Raw genomic sequence first — 17,142 nt, forward strand, 5'->3', positions numbered from 1 at the left:
TTCATTATAATATCGGAATTGATCTTAGTGTGATTTTCACTGTCAAAGTGAATAGACTTACCATTGTCAAGGTTATCAGGTTGTGGCAGATCCAGTTGATATATTTGCATCAAGTGAATGATTGATCTTGTAAACTTCTAATTTTGTCAATTATAACTGGAGAAATTTTCAGTGCCTAAGTGAAGGACCTCATAGGCTACTGTTCCCTGAAATTCCTTCTGGCCTGAGGAGTCATTTGAAATAAAAACCAGAGCTTTGGTAGGACATATCTCATCCTTGCAGGTTTATCATGGTGCTGGCTTCCATGTTTGTGCAGATTTTAATTACTCAGTGCCCTTATGTTAATGCAGGGAAAATTTTGTGGAATAACCTATATTTCAGACACCTCTTAGGATGTACCAAGTCTTTGAATTAAGGCTAACAACTATTCATTGTATCTTTTTTTGACTTCTCCTCTGTAATCCTCATCATTTTTTCCTGGAAGCATTTTTTGACTACATGGCTCACATATGAATAATGTGTAATTCAGCAGGTTCTGGGGGATTTGACAAAAATAATGCTAAATTTAAACTAGAGTAATCTATGTCCTAGGACAGTCTTTATGCCTGGAATGGAGCTCATCTTGCAGGGGCTGGGTTGGTGACATGCCTTTCTTGGTGGAATCTCTATGACCTTGGCCTTTGAAGAGCTCTTTGCCTTTTATTTTTTGATAAAATTTGGTTGCTTTAGACTTTCCTATGGGTGCTGCTGCATGGGTAAGCTGTTCTGAACAGTAATGACTCACACAATCAAGCTATATTTTTGTTTCTTGTTTTGGTCTCAGCAGTTTAAGTATACTGCATATCTGTAAAAAAGTGTTTTGTAGATCAAAATAAATATATCAGAATCAAAAAAGGTAATACTACCCTGTTTTAATCCATTTCTATTACTACCATGAAATACTGAGACTGGGTATTTTATAAAGAAAAGAGATTTACTTAGCTCAGAGTTCTGAAACAGGAAAATTTAATCAGTATGTTTCTAGCTCAGGTGAGGGTGTCCATGGCTCTGTCAGATCATGCTGAGCAGTGTCACAGTGGAAAAATGTGTGAGAAGAGATCACTTGGAGAGACAGGAAGTCAGAGAAGGTGGAGGACCCAAGCTTTCTCTTTTGTAATTATATTCTCACAAGGACTAGTGTAGGGTCCCATCCTTAATCCTTTTCAAAAACGGTATTTCCAGTAACCTCCTATTAAGATATACTTCAATGATTCCTTGACTCCTTAATATCACCACATTGAGGACCGAGCTTCCAACATGTCAATTCTTGGGTATTACTCAATCCATCACACATCCTATATATATGCTTACATGTGAAGACCAAGTCTCGTGCACCACTGAAGTTTTCACAAGTCCATAAAGAATTATCTGCATTATTTATATCTTGTCTATTTCCCAGTGCTCCTGGCTCATCAAGTAGAAGTTAAGTATCCTCTGAATTTAATGCATTTTTTCTATTTAGTAGGTCTCTTATGATAATGTCCTGCCTCTTTCTGATACAGAGCCAAAAGCTGAGATTGTATGTTTCTCAAAGTTACTCATAGCAGGGGATGGGGTGGTGTGCTGTGCAGTGCCTGACCAATTCATCCTTCCAAACTTACCAATAAGAGACATCATTCAATTCCTGTCTTACCTATCTGTACCACTCGATTGGGGATGGGATGGGATCTAGGAACTGTATAAGGCAGAGCTCTCATATCATGGAAAGAAACATAGAGAGGGGAAACCAACATTCTGCCTTATGCCTCAAAAATTATTTTTCTCTTTCCCCGAATATGTTTATATTCCTCTATGTACATCTGTTTCCAGGATTGCTGACCCCAGCCCCCAGGGAGAATCAGTTTGTCTAAGTTCATCATTTTGGTTCTATTTTCATTGTCAGTGGCTGGTTTAAAAGCAGAAGGCTGATGAGGACAATCCCTCCACACTTCCTAGCCCCTGAGAGCTATGGATATATATGTCTATTGAGATATATGAAAATTTCTATTTCTGTTAAATTATAACTTTGTTAGTTCATATCAAATTTGCATAAAACTAATACCCCAGACTAATTCTCCATGAGCATTTATTCAACCAGATCACTATCTTCCATATAGTGCTTGCCATTTTCCAAAGTAAGTGCAGGTGTCATCTTTTTTCCAAATTCAAAATGCACTAAAACAGTGAAATCTACTTCTGCACACCTGTTTGGTAGCTGTTGGAATTTGAGTTCCAAAAATACAGAATCGCGTGGATTGTGAGTCACTTCTGCTGGGGATAATTAGAAAGAGAGGAAGTTGGGAGTTGGGAATTGAAAGGGAGGTAAAGCAGATGGCAGAGGAAGGATAGAGATTTTTTTCAGTGAATCCTTTGGGAGACAAAGCAAGATAAAGCACAGTGAACTCAGAAGGGTATTCAGGTGACATCTGTGAGGAGAAGTTGAAGATGTGCGAGAGACATGTACGAGGAAGGATGCGATGGACATGTGTTTCAGGGAGGCGGCAGGAGGCATCTTCTGAGTCATGCTATCAGGGAAGCACTGATCCTGTGAATGAGGAGCCAGGGGAAGGGAGGAATGAATGAAATTTACAAGCTCTGCACTGACACTTTAAGAAACTCAAAGATTCAAGCCAGAATGGTAAATGGAAATTAATACTATAACATCCATTATTAATTTAAGATAATTAGAGTGACTTTATTCTTTTTATTTTTAGTGAATATGCAGCTTTTAAGAACTTGCAATGTTTTGATTCTGATTTCAGTTCCTAAAATTCTGGGATTTTTTTGTTTTATTTTTTTGAGAAGGGTTTCACTATGCAGTTCAGGCTAGTCTCAGACTCATGGAGATTCTCCTGTGTCTGCCTCCTGAGTGCTGCAATTATGGGTGTGTGGCACCAAGCCTGGCATATAATTCTGTTTTATATCATTTTCATTTCTCAACAAAGGGAAAATGATTTTTTGAACTTTAATTCTGGTTTGATAAAAGGTAGCAATAATTAAATTATCCTAACTAAACTTCATTTTTTTTATTTAAGGAGAAAAACAAAAAAACAGAAAAAGGGTACAAGTAATAACAAAATTTAAAAAATAAACAGTAAGAAATCACTAGTTAATAGATTACATATTCTCATTTAGAAATAGTTGTTCAAATTACAAAATTAAAGCATATAAAGTGGACTTTCAAACAGTGAGAGTGCAAACAATTTTGTTCAATGATCCAAAAAGAAAAACTCGGTAATATGGTTGTCTATCTTATACACTTAAACATATATGCAGTTATAACCTTTAGAGCACTTTCTTTTCTTTTCTTTTGTACAATGACAATTACATATTTTGGGTTTTATTACTCCCACAGTTCTTATTACTTTTTTTGAAGAGAGTAAAACCAAATGTGACATATCAGAACAGTCAGTCAAATCAAAAGGATAGACATAATAGATAATGTAAAAACAAAATACAAGGTGATCAACAATGGTTACCATACTGCCTCTTGTATTTTAAGAAGAATTGCCAGTTACAATAAAATTGAACAAAACAGTAAAGAATGAAACCAAAGCATTGGAGACATTACAGGACTTTAAAAGAAGATAATCGTCAACCAGAATGGGCATCATAATGAATCTTATTGTCTTCACAGTTGTTGCCTATACTTTCGAACTGGGTACTATCAAGCAAAGCAGAATAGGGGAAAATCAGTCAAAACAAGATGGTGAGGGCTATACAGGGTTTCAAATCAAGTTAATAGGAAATCAAAGTAGGTTATTATAATGTATACTGCTATTTTTATTTATTTTTCCCTTAATTAAAAAGACAAAAATAAAAAAGTAAATAATTTAAAAAAAAGGAGATTGAGATAAGAGAGGGCATAACAACAGAACAGCTCAGGTCAAAACATAACCATTTAAGCAAAATAGTGTTTCACCACAAGATATCCTGACATAAAAATAGTTACCATAGTGTCTCTTTCCTTGATATCTTTGAATATAACTTTGTATACTGTAGCACCAAACATATCAAAACACTATAAAACCATTCAAGAGAATGATATTATTACTGGGTATTTAGGACCAATTAACAGAAAATGAACAATGGTTTCTGTATAATCTCCTTGTCTATAAAAGTTTTTGCTTATATTATCATATATAATAAAATCCAATAAGATACAACCTTTTAAGACCGATGGAGACAGAAGAATACAAGTTTGATGGGACTTCAAACAAGATGATGCTAAATCAGTACTAGCTATTGTGATGTCTTGTTTTCTCCAAAATAGCTGTTCCTACCATCTGATCTTCTCTGCCTCATTTCTGTTGAGCTCTTTTTCTGTCGTTTGTTGTCAGTTTGTCTTGCATTTTGCTTTCTGCTCCATTCATTGTGGCCTCTCTGCCACTATTTCTGGAATCTTGGTATTTTCCTTTTTTAGGATATCTTGCAGTATTCTCTGTAGAGCTGAATTGGTGTTTGCAAATTCCCCTAGTTCCTCTTTATCCTGGAAGCACCTTGTTTTTCCATCAGTTTCTAAGGACAGTTGTGCAGGATATATCAATCTTGGCTGGAGGTTATTATCTTTGAAAGCTTGAATTATTTCCCCTCATGCTCTTTGTGATTTGATGGTTTGTGCCGAGAAGTCTGCTGTAATTCTGATGGGTGTTCCCTTGTAAGTGATCTGTTTCTTGTCTGTGATGGCTTTTAATATTCTGTTTTTATATTGGATTTCTGGAATTTTGATTATTATATGCCTGGGTGTAGGTCTGTTTGGGTTGTAGGTGGCTGGGGTCCTGTATGTCTCATACATCTGAGTATCTTTACCATTTGCTAAATTAGGGAAATTCTCTTGGATTATTTCTGTGAATAGCTTTTGTAGTCCATTTGTTTGTGTCCCTACTTCTTCTTTTATGTTCTTAATTCTTAAGTTATAGGTCCTCTTATCAACCTCTAGCCTTTGTATTGTTGCTGTTTGTTTCTTTGTTATTTTTAAGAAGTTTTTCATTTCATGCTCCCATATTACAACTCTCCCTCCAGTTCAGATAATCTATCCTTAGTTTCTTTCAAGCTGTTATGCCAGCTTTCGATAGAGTTTTTAGTTTCCTGATAATCTCTTTGAACCTGCTTCATGTATTCTATGTTTTCTCTATTTTCTCCATCAAACAATTCTCCCCTTTTTTCTGTTCTTCCATTCCACCATCTGTTTTTTCTTGGGCAGTGCTTAGCATTTCTCTAACTATTCTACTTATATGTTGCTTCAGGTCGTTAATAACTTCATTCCTGAACTCGTCTATGAGACTCTGGAGATAGCGCTTTATGTCTATTGGTGCTGTGTCTGATACTGCATGTTTCTCAGGATTGGGGGCCGAGGACCCTTTCTTGTTGCTCCCTCTTCCCATATTTTGTGTTCCTTTTATACAAGCGTGTATAGGAGGCCCGGTTTCTTTCTTTGTCAGTTACAGTTCATTTGAATTGTGCTGGCTAGGTGTTCCCGCCCACTGCAGTATACTAGGGAGACACAGACCTGGGCAGCCTATGCTGGGCCTGCCCCTCCAGGTCGACCTACCGAAGGCTTCACTGCTAGGGTGCACCTCCAGGCGCTGGGATCTGGTTTGGGCTAGCTTACTGGGTTTTAGTCAGTGACGTCACCCAAGCCAGGCACTCTCCACCAATCTGGCTTGAGAGGGGAATATGTGACTGAAGTCACTACAGTGCCCTGTTCCGGCTAGTCTTCCCGGTCCCAATATGTTCTTTGCTGAAGCCTCCTACTCTATGGAAGAGTCCCTGATCTGCTCACTCACTGCAGGTTGATGCAGGGCTCCCAGGCAGTCCCACTCTCAGCTCCATTCACCGCTTCCCACTCTCAGAGCTTTCGTGCCTCTCTCCTTGCTGTGCCAATTGGGATGCAGCAGAGGCTGCAGGAAATTCAAATCACGGCTTCCAGTGGCATGGGCCCCAGCTTCCGCGCTGAGAACTTATCTGTTCCTGTTATATCACCGGGATTGTGTTTCCAGTTGGTTTCTCTTAGTTTAGTTTGTTCCTGGGTTGGCAAAGTATATCCCCCCTTGCTTAGGACTTCTCGCCTGGCACCATTCCTGGATTTTAAGTGCAGTTTCTCAGAGAGCCTCCAAAGCTGCTGCTATCTATCCACCATGTTCTCCCAGAAGTCCCACTTGAAATTTCTTCTTCATTGAGGGCCTTTCCACTCTGCTCCCCTTCTAGCAGTCGTGAACTTCAGACTCTGCTCCAAAACCGACTCCCTGTAACTCTCTTTTTATGGATAAATTTCATTTTTTAAGAGCCTATAAAACTCAGATTGATAGGTTTGATCTACCAACCAAACCATAAACTTCTGCATTGGAAAAAAATGTGTCACACAGAGAGTAGAAAATTAAGCAACAGACAGAATAACAAATTTGCAACACATACAAATGGCAAGGGTTAATTACCTTAATCTACAAAAATATTTTTAGCATTACAAATGGTGCATAAGCTAAAATGAGGAGCTCACAATAAATGGGAAAGGCTGTTCATCTTCTCTGGTAATCATAGAAATGCAGATGAAAAGAATGAGATGCCCACAATGGTCAACAGACGGGCAAAAATTTTTAAAAGTTGTAAACTTTTAAAAATTTATGAGCTGAATATTTGTGTCCCCTCATTCTCATATTGAAAGCTAATTTCCCCATATAAAAGTGTTAGGAGATCAGGACATGGAAAGGTAATTCAGTAATGAGGGTAGAACCTTCAGAGGTGAGGAGATGAACACTCTCTCCCTACGTGGCGTGAGGGAACAGTGAGAGCTCAGGTATCTGCAACAGGAGGAAGGTGGCCCCCAGAGCCAGGTCATGCTGCCCCTAACCTTAGATTTCCAGATTCCCAGGTCTGTGTGTCATTTACAAACCACTCATTCCGTGCCATATGGAGAAGCTAATTGATTAACATAATTAGGCAAGATAATTGGATAAGAACTGGTGAAGATATGGGAAAATGGAATATTTTGTACATGGTTCGTGGGATTATGAATTATTTTATATTATGGCAAAATACTTATCAAAAAAGATCATTGTCTTTTGCCTCAAAAATCTCCTTTCTGATAACCTTCCACAGTAAAAAAAAAAAGTAACTAAGGATACATATACAAAGGTATTTGTGGGACAATTTTTGAAATGGAAAAACATAAAAGCATCTGAATGCTCCTCACTCAAAAGTAGATGGATGAATTATGCAGCATCCATGTTACAGAACCTCAGGGAGTTAGAATAACAATCAAGTGTGTTTTGAATGTACTTCACAAGTTTTCCTTAAAATGCTTTTTGTCCAGATATTTGTATGGCCCACTTTGCTTATTATATTACATTGTGACAGTGATCTTTACTGACCACTTTATCTAAAATCACCATCTGCTTCTCTCCATTTCTAGCCCTGTGCTTCCTACATTTGCTTATAGGCACTTAATGTTATGTTACAGGTGTGTGCTAGGTGATTGTTTGTCTCTTCCTTTAACAAAAGCTCCAAGCAGACAGAAATTTAGGATATTTTGTTCTCTGTGTCCCCAATAGCTAGTGTCTGGCACATGGTAGGCTTTTAATACTTTAAAAATTTATTTTATACTTTTAACATGAATGAATTTATAATATTAGTCTAGAAAAAATGTTTTCTTTTTACCCACATTGCTGCTAAGAGCATTCCTCCATGAAATTCTTGTATGCTGATCTCAATCACAGAGTTCTAACACCTGCCCTGAGACAATTCTACCCACAAATACTGAGATTCCATCAATTTTAAAATATAAAATATAAAAAAGCAATTACATATTGTTTGCTGATCTGAGGGATCATATTAGCTCCTGAGCTCCCCGTGGGGTTGGCTAAGGCTGTGTAACAAACCAACTTCCCCTCCTGGTAACCCTGCCCCTTCCTTTTTCTTTCCTTCCATAGTTGGTGACTTCTCCGGATTAATATTTCCCTTTATTTCACACCCATTCCACTTATTTTGTTTTTCTGGAGAAAGTCAGCAGTGAGATGCTTCCTTCCATATCAGTTTTTTGCCTTTTACCTACAAATTACAACCACAAGGTGTGATCAGCCCGTTCCTTCATTCCAGCTTAATCTTTGCAAGAGATTTCTTTCTTTTATGTAACAGCTATGATATAACTGAGCCAAATCTGAGATAGGTGTATAAATAGATTGAGTTTTTAACTCTTTCTGATTTTCCTCTGCTTTTTCCATGGTATGGAAGTTCTAGATCAAATTAGAAACTCCGTGATACACAGAAACATCTGGGAGTGGGAAAGACCATTAAAAGAAGGCAAAGGTCACATGCAGCTTAGGGGAAAGCAAACCAGAAGAGGATGTGTATTATCTGTATTTATTATCCATCACATCTTGATCAATGCAGGGTGAAGTTTCAGCTGCTAAATCTGATAGGAGAAAGCAAATAATTGATTGTTAAGGTTTCCTACCTCTGTAATAATGTCCTGGTCTTTTTTTTGATTAAGTCATTCTAAGAAGCATATACTTTCTAAGTACTTCCTGGTAGGCAACTGTCCAGCTAAGCCAATCAGTCAGAAAGGTCAGAGGACAGAAAGCTTTGGAATAGACTAATGCAGCATTCACTAGCAAGTGTGCCTAATATATAGTCATAGTGTCATCTTCCAAATCGCATTAGCACTGTATTTACATTTACAAGTGTGCTGCTTCAGCATATTGTTAATTAGGGCACTACCTGAGGCTAGTGCAGATTAATCTCCTCAAATATGCTTACTGTATAGAGTAATCATGATTAATTAGCACATAAGACTGGCCCAAAATGAGAGGATTTAAGGACAATCTTGTTTTGTTTGTCTCCTGTTGGAGAAGCAGCTGAAAAGCTTCCAGCTGAGGCAACCTTTTGCACAGACTCTCCAGCTCATCCTAATAGCTACCGTGGTATTAGGTGATCAAGAGATGATAAATAGGCAGCTAGTAATACCCTTTCAATTACCCTTGTAAAGCTGCTGTTAAGAGCCCTCAAGGGTACTGGATCAAGACAGGAGCATGCTAATGGGCAAGATGCCTATGGAGAGGGCTTGGTGCTCTGGGTTTTGAGAAATGTGTATTTTCTCTAGTGTCTGATGACCACATGGTAGCTAACATTTTCCCCCTAAGTTTTAGAGAGCTTGTCTGAAGATGACGCACTGTAGGATTCCTGGGAAATCAGTGAGACTGTTGTTGGCACAGGGCTGATTTTGTTGGGTAGGTAAACAGTAGGCAGGCCCCCCCATGGTCTTCGTGAACACTGCCTTGCTGTAGTGGTATGGACTGAGCTTGCACTAGAAGTAGCTGTGTGAGCCAGTGCTTTCTCAAATGTGTTGCTGTGGTCTCTGGATCATGTACTCACCATGTCAGTACATCTCTCCGTAGCCAAACTTTGCAGTTCCTGGTTGTACTGTGCCAGGTAAAATATGAGTGTGAGCAAGACTTATTCCAGTTAATGGGCTTGTCAAGGATGATTTTGGGGGTGGGGCTGCATCATCCGCCTAATTCCTGTGAGTTTCCCTAAACCAGTGGTGGCAAACCTATGGCTCACGAGCAGCAGCAAGCTGTTTATTATCATGGAAAGCTCTAAAAGGTTCACGATCACTGTCCTAAGCGCTGCTTGACATTGTCTGGCTCCCATAGCCTTAGATCAGGTCATCTGGCCTGATCCAGGTGATGCCCCTGCTTTTGAAACAGCGCCCCCTCTCCTTGTTTTGGACAACAGCACGTATCTGAAACTGAATAGCGCCCTGTTGCTGTGCCCTGAAATATAAGTCTGCTAATCTTCCTTTACTCTTTCCTGAGTCATTTTCTTTGGGCCAAACTGGTGACTTCCTTGCTGAAGTATCTGACTAAATCCAAGGTTCACGCTCACACTATTCCAGGGTTGCTTGGACATGTACTTTGTGTTTTCTTCCAAATGTATTTTCTTGCATTTTACAATGTGTATAAGCTGAGTTCTAGTTTTCCTCCGCTGAAAGATTTTATTTTCAAATCGTTTCTCTCTTCATGCATTGTACTATAAGTATTCAAGTGGAAATCACTGGTTCTTGTAGTAGTTTGCTTAGAAATTTCATCAGCTAAAAATCCCATTTCATGGCCCACAAGTTTTCCTTCCACAAAACCTTATATTGACAAAATTCACTCTAAATTTTTGAGCCTTTCTAACAAGCTCATCTTGTCTCTATTGTCCTACGACATGTCTTATTTTTTTCAAAGACCATATCAGGATGACCTTTACTGTCGGTATTTCTACCAACATTCACGATTACTTATGAATTCCCTAGAAAAGAAAGAAATATTCTCCATGAATCTCTTCTTTCTTGTTGAGTTTTCAAAGAACCACCTTTAAAAGTCTGTTCATGGGAATCTAGGATGCTTCTAGCATACACTTCAAGGCTCTTTGGGTCTCTATCTATTGCTTAGTCACCAAACTTTTTCCACATTTTGAGGTATTTAGTGTATTCATACCTGACTTTGGGTGACAATTTTGTCTCAGTCCAGTCATTTATAACCCAACTCCATAAGCCAAATGGTTTAACTTTTACTTAATGAACTTCTAGAGTTTGAGAAGTCCAAGGGTAAGTTGTTGGCAGACGTGGTGTTTGATGAGGATCTGTTTCTTCCTGACTCATTTTTTTAACTGTATCCTCACATGGCAGAGAAAGGAAGCCTGCTCTCTCAGGGCTTTTATAATGATGCTAATCCCTTTTCATGGAAACTCCACCATCATGGATTCATCTAATTCTAATGCCTGCATCTAATTCTAGTGTTGATATGTGAATTTGGCGGGTAGCGTTATACCCATAACCTATGGTGAGAGTAACAATAAAAGTAAATATACACTAGAAGTGAAAACAAGGAGTTTCCCATGCAAGTAGTTTCAAGCAGCTCAAATTAAATAGATAAAATCAAAGTGCACTTGTTTTATGAATAGATGCCTAAGTCAGTCTGCAGCTTCTCTCTCCAATTGAATCCTCACTCTTCAGTCTTTCCTTGAATGAAATTTGGGAGCCTCCACCAGACAGTGCCCCTTAGGGGAGTGAGTCTGGGAGTGGAAGACGGCGATCCCCAAACAGACTTGGTAAGAAGGACTTTAATTTCAACATGAGATAATTACCATATGAGACAAGAGGATTAGTGAAGAGTTTGGACTTTTATAATAAATAATTTTCAAGAGTAGGTATATCTACTGATACATGGAAGAATTTCCCTCTGGAACATGAAAAGTGATACAGGGCAGAGAACTGTGTTTTGCTGACTCAATAGGAAAGCAACTTGCAAGCGCAATGAAGTTAGCTTTAACTAAGCCTCGAGGAGCCTGCCGTGCTTTCCACGTCAGAGCACCCACAGAAGGACTCGGCCACTGGTAAAGTTAAACCAGGGGTGAAGAACTTAAGCCTACAGATGGGGTTGCGGACTCATTAGCTGGGAACTGAAGCCTGTGAACTAAGCTGTCTGAGTCTGATCTGAAGCCCTAGCTTGTGACAGTGAGCTAATAGACTTTCCCCATACCTCTGCCATAGAGGGCCTTTCTCTCAGTGAAAACGGGAGATGATGTCCCTGGGAAGTTATAGAGCTTCTCCGAGGGCAGGAAGTAAATCAATACTGATGCTGGCAACAGAATCACATAATTCTACTGACTTATAGTGGTGACTCAAATATTATCCTGAAAGTCATAGAAATACTCCAAGTGGAGTGGAGTGGTGTGCCCTGCAGTGGTGTGTGTGTGTGTGTGTGTGTGTGTGTGTGTGTGTGTGTGTATACAAGGATATGATCATGTTCACATGCAAAAACATACACCATGCAAGAGCTATCTCCTTAGCCTCCCTTACTCTGGTTTCCAGAGCAATTTTAGTGTTTATTTCCCAACTGAGCCTTTTACTGAACTTGTTTATATGCTTTCCAGGCCTCCACTGGACTCTGAGCATCATAGGAGCAAGCAAAGCTCATTTTCACTTTTCTTTGTGTCATTCGCAGTGTCAAGTACGTGGCCATGAACTGAATAGGCATGGGGAGGTATAAATGACCATTCAGGCTCCCTCTGTTTAAGGATTAATGTGTCAGTGACAGGAAACAGTAAGCATATCACTAGGTAGATAGATAAAGCCACAGAGAGTTATAAATGGATATAGGTGTTTCATACAGCATATATAACACTGAGTCATCCACATAAATCCCCTTCAAATTCAAATAAGTCCCTGTAGCCCTTCCTGTTCATTTGCTTACTGAGTCCGTGTTCATTTATAGATGACACCAGTAGAAAAAGCCTTGTGGCAATATTACTCTGATCACAAAGTGTTATGAGCTTTATCATTATTTATTTACTAGTTAGAATATTCTAAAATTCTGTGGCTTGAGAAAAGGGTCTTCTTAGGTCAGTGCAATGCATGGATATCTGCTATTTTGCCTGTTTTGAAATCTTACCTCTTTGAATCCAAGAAACTTTCTCTCAGACATAGACCATCACAACTGGAATGACCAATGCACAGTTAATGGTGTGGTCCTATGCGGGTGTTTCAGCTCAGTCCTAGGTCTGGGTTGGAACCCTTTGGAGACAATGTTCTCCTTTGGGGGTGCTACATTTACAAAGTATAGACGTGAAGGTTTTTTTTCTTTGTTTGTTTGGTACTGGGGATTGAACTCACGACCTTGCACTTGCCAGGCCAGCACTTGTGCTGCTGAGCTAAATGCCTGGCCCTAGACTTGGAGTTTTTGATTAATATTGTTTTGCCATGTGATGAAAAGCAGGTAGGAAATGAGGCCAGAGAAGAAAATAGGAGAGTAAATAAACATCTTAGTATATTAAGTATGTTAAGCCCTGGGTATAGCTATAACCTTAAAGTCTTGACTATATTTGAATTTTCCTAACATACAAGCAAATAAGTTCTTTTTTTTTTTTTTTGGAGGGGCAGTGGTTTGGAAAGGGCTTCAGTCACACTATGTTGAATTTTCATTATTTGCAATCAAGAGTCCCAACACAGATTCTGACCAAGCTATCTTTGGGTGTAGCCCTTCTGAGATTACAGTGGTTATGATGCCAGGATTCATCTTCTTCAACCAGGCGCATTCCCCTGTTTCCATCACTTCCCATAAGGATGGCAATGATGCATTGTGACCACATAGATAGGTTAACCCACTGCGGACACAGATGTAACAGGTGCAGTTAAAGTCCTCTCAATCCAATCATTTATCTGAAGCCCATCAGCAATTAAGCCTTCCACCAATGAGCCTTTTGGGAGATATGTTGGGTGCTTATCATAAGAATTCCATTCTTTCTATGGATTTAGTTACTTGTGGACAATATTAACTTTTTTGGGGGATGTTGGAGGGCAAACCCAGAGCCTTGCCATGCTAGGTGAACACTGTGTCACTGAGCTACATACCTATCTCCTTAAAGTTTTTGGATGGCCCTAACCTGGGGAATAAATTCCAGATTCCACTGCCTGATATTTAAGCTCTCTGCAGTCTATGCTAGACTTATTTTTATTATTTCTATTAAAATCCTATTCCAAGAAAATGATAACAGAATAGATTTATTTTTCACTTCTAAAAATGATGGTTTTATAAAATCTTTAAAACAATTTATAGTATTTTAAGATAAATATTTCCTGCTCTTTTATCTATCTCTTCACCTTTCTATTCCCGTGTATCCTTTAAGACAGGTGAAAGCTCATCCTCCAAAAATCTGCCTGTCCACAAAGTCTTATTAAACAAAACTTTCCAACTTTGGATATCTCTCTCTAGACTCGTGCATATCTTGATGTTATTAATTGTGGTTCAAACTTCATTACAGATCTGGAAAGAGTGAATTTCATGTGGTACAGAGAGTCCCCTTCAGCACCCACTGAGACTTTCCTGCTATCAGCTACATGTTTATAGATCTCAGTTTCCTCTTTATAGCTGTAGTCACCACATTTATCTCACAGGGTCAGCATGGGTACATTGGATTCATTTAATGGGTACACTTCATTTATATGATCATCCACATATAAGGCATTTGACAGTTATATTATTATCTGTTTTACTATTTTTATTATCTAGGATGCTAAGCTTTGTGCTTTCGGAAGGGTTTATATTCAACAGATCTTTGTTGAAAGACAAGGGAATTATTAGAATATAATTTTTCTGAAGGTTTAAAATAGTGTGGGCTTGGCTCCATTTTGTCCTTCCCCAAATAAAACTTCTCTATGGGATATTTGGAGCTAAACTCTAATTTTGGGGAAAAAAAAAACATGCTAAACTATACCAATGCCAAGCACAGTACCTGACCCATAAAGTGTAACATTTAATCACCAAATGGTGAAAAGACACACCACTGAGCCTGAGCCCTTAAACGGCTGAATGTGGTATGTAAGCTGGTGGCCTCATTAATAAACATATTTTAAAGTCATCAAAGCCCATTCTTGATCTAACAGATGCCGATGGTATAATTTCACAAACCATGTCTGTCCAAGTCTGATGTGAAGCAAAGCCTTGCCAGCGTCCCCTCCACACTCCTCTCCAAGCCCCCTGGTATCTGGGTCACAGAGTACTTAGACTGCGCGCCTGGGGGCAGGTCTAGAAGGGCAGCTCTGGATTTCCATGCAGCTGCCACCTATCAGAGTATTAAATTGATCAGCCCGAGTCCCAGGAGGAAGGAGAATAGTGCGGCAGAGCCCAGAAGAGCCACTGCAAATCCAAAGCAGCAAAGAACTACAGTGAGAAAATAATGCTGCTAAATCAAAAACTGGGGAGCTTCAAAAAGATGGCAGATAGATAACAAATGGCTACAGAGGCTTGCTGAGATAGTCAACTTAGAATTCGACGTAATACATAGTGGGGAGCCCCAAACAGAGGGAGATGAATTCTCGCATCCCAAGAAGAAATTAAGGTGAGAAGAACCAATGAAACATACAGTCCTGGTGCTATTGTTGGAACAACTAAAGGTTCAGTGCTCCAGCTGCAGTGGGTGACTTACCTACCATCCAAGGTCCCGCTGTGACTTGCGGAGTTCCACTGCCACCTGCCGAGCTGTCCAAAGTCCTGCCTCTTCGACTCACTGGAGGTGCAATTACATTGAGTTTGGGGGTCAGCGAGCTGAATGGAGAGCTGAGATGGTGAGGTGCCTGAATCGACCTGCATTGAGTGATGGGAGTGGAGCCATTTCCACAGAAAGGGGGGCTCCGGCTAACAATATTCTGGGATTGGGCAGGACTGCCAAATACAAGGGGCAGCAGTGACTTCAGTCAGCTGTTCCCTTCCTGAATGGGATTGGTGGAGTGAGCTAGGCCTGGGTTATGCAACCTGGCTGAGACCAAGAAGGTTGTCTGAAATCAAGTCTTTACAGTGGTGGCACACACTAACCTAGTGAAGCCTCAGAAGTTTGACTGACCCAGAGAGGAGGTGGTACAAAGTAATACAGTGCAGGCCACAGCAGGTTGACTGATCCATAGGGGAGGGGCCAGTATCTGCTGTCCCTGTCTGCAACACACTAGCACATGGCAGTGGGAAGGGTCATCTAGTCAGCACGCTTCAGAAGAATTGTAACCAACAAAGAAAGAAACTGGGGGCCTCCTGGAAGAATCAAAAAAGATAGGAAGAGGAAGCAATGGCGAAAAGTCCCCAGGACCCAACCCTGAGAACATTGACCCAGGACAAGTAAATACAAAGGAGAATGAGAACAGCAAACATGCAATATCATACACAGCATCAGTAGACATAAACAGATATATTTGGGACCTCATAGATGAGTTCAAAAGTGAACTATTTAGCCAAGTAAAACAAGATATAAGAAGATTAACAGAAGAGATACTAAGCACCCCTCAAGCAGACACAGATGGAAGAAGGGAGGAACTCAAACAAAGGAGAGAGCCATTTGATGAAGAATATAAAAAATATAGAATGCATGAAGCAGATTCAAAGAAATTACCAGGAAATTAAAAACTCTGTGGAAAGAGGGCAAATCAACTTGAAAGAAACTATGGATAGATTATCCAAACTGGAGGACAGTTTTGCAATGTGAAATTATGAAAGGGAAAACTGTTTAAAAATATCAAGGAAACAAGCAGTAACAATACAAAGGCTAGAAGGCGACAAGAGGATCTCTGGGGTACAAACAAAGGAGCACAAAGGTTATTCACAGAAATAATTAAGGAAAACTTCCCAAACATAGGAAAATGAAATGATATTCTGATATACGAGGCATACAGATCTCCACCTACGACCAAAACAGAGCTTCACCCAAGCATATAATAATCAAGATCCCAGAAATTCAATATAAGAACAGAATATTAATAGGTGTTAGAGACAAGAAACAGATCACTTATAAAGGAAGGCCCATCAGAACTTCTTGACACAGACTTCTTGACACAAACCATCAAGTCAAGAAGAGCCTGGAGAGAAATATTCCAAGCCCTGAAAGAAAATAACCTCCATCCCAGATTGATATACCCTGCCAAACTGTCTCTAGAAATTAATGGAGAAACAAGATGCTTCCACGACAAAGAGGAACTTGGAAAATTCGCAATCACCAATCCAACTCTACAGAGAATACTCCAGGGCATTCTAGACAGAGAGAAAAGTACTAGGATTCCAGAACAGTGGCAGAGAGGCCTCAATGAATGGAGAAGAAAACAGAATGAAGAAGATAAGCAGAAAACTGATGGCGAAAAAAGAGCATAACAGAAATGAGGCAGAGAAGATTTTATTCAAAACTGATATGATTGATAGTATCAAGTCTGAGAGTATAGGCAACTACACTGAAGATGACAGGACTCTATGATACACATTCTGGTTTGATAACTGCTGGTTTTTGAAGTTCTATACTACATACAAAATTGTGTTTTTATTAATACTGTTATGTATTGATATATTCAATTATACTATGTCTGATGATATAGCCAATTCTATTGGAGTTAACAAAGAACAACATAGGAACCATGGTAGAATTCTTTGTACAATGGTATTATATGTTAATTTCATTTCATGTGTTTATAGGAATATGTTTTGTTTTGTTTCTCCTTCTAATATAGCAATGATAGAAATACATGTTAAGACCCATGCATGTGTAGAATCTATAAACAGTTTATGAGAACTGATTTTATGACACATGATGAAATGGACAGGTATTTGGAAGAAA

This window comes from Cavia porcellus, unplaced genomic scaffold (assembly GCF_034190915.1).
Source record: "Cavia porcellus strain 051 isolate PalLab524CR breed Dunkin Hartley unplaced genomic scaffold, mCavPor4.1 scaffold_30, whole genome shotgun sequence".
Classification (NCBI taxonomy): Eukaryota; Metazoa; Chordata; class Mammalia; order Rodentia; family Caviidae; genus Cavia; species Cavia porcellus.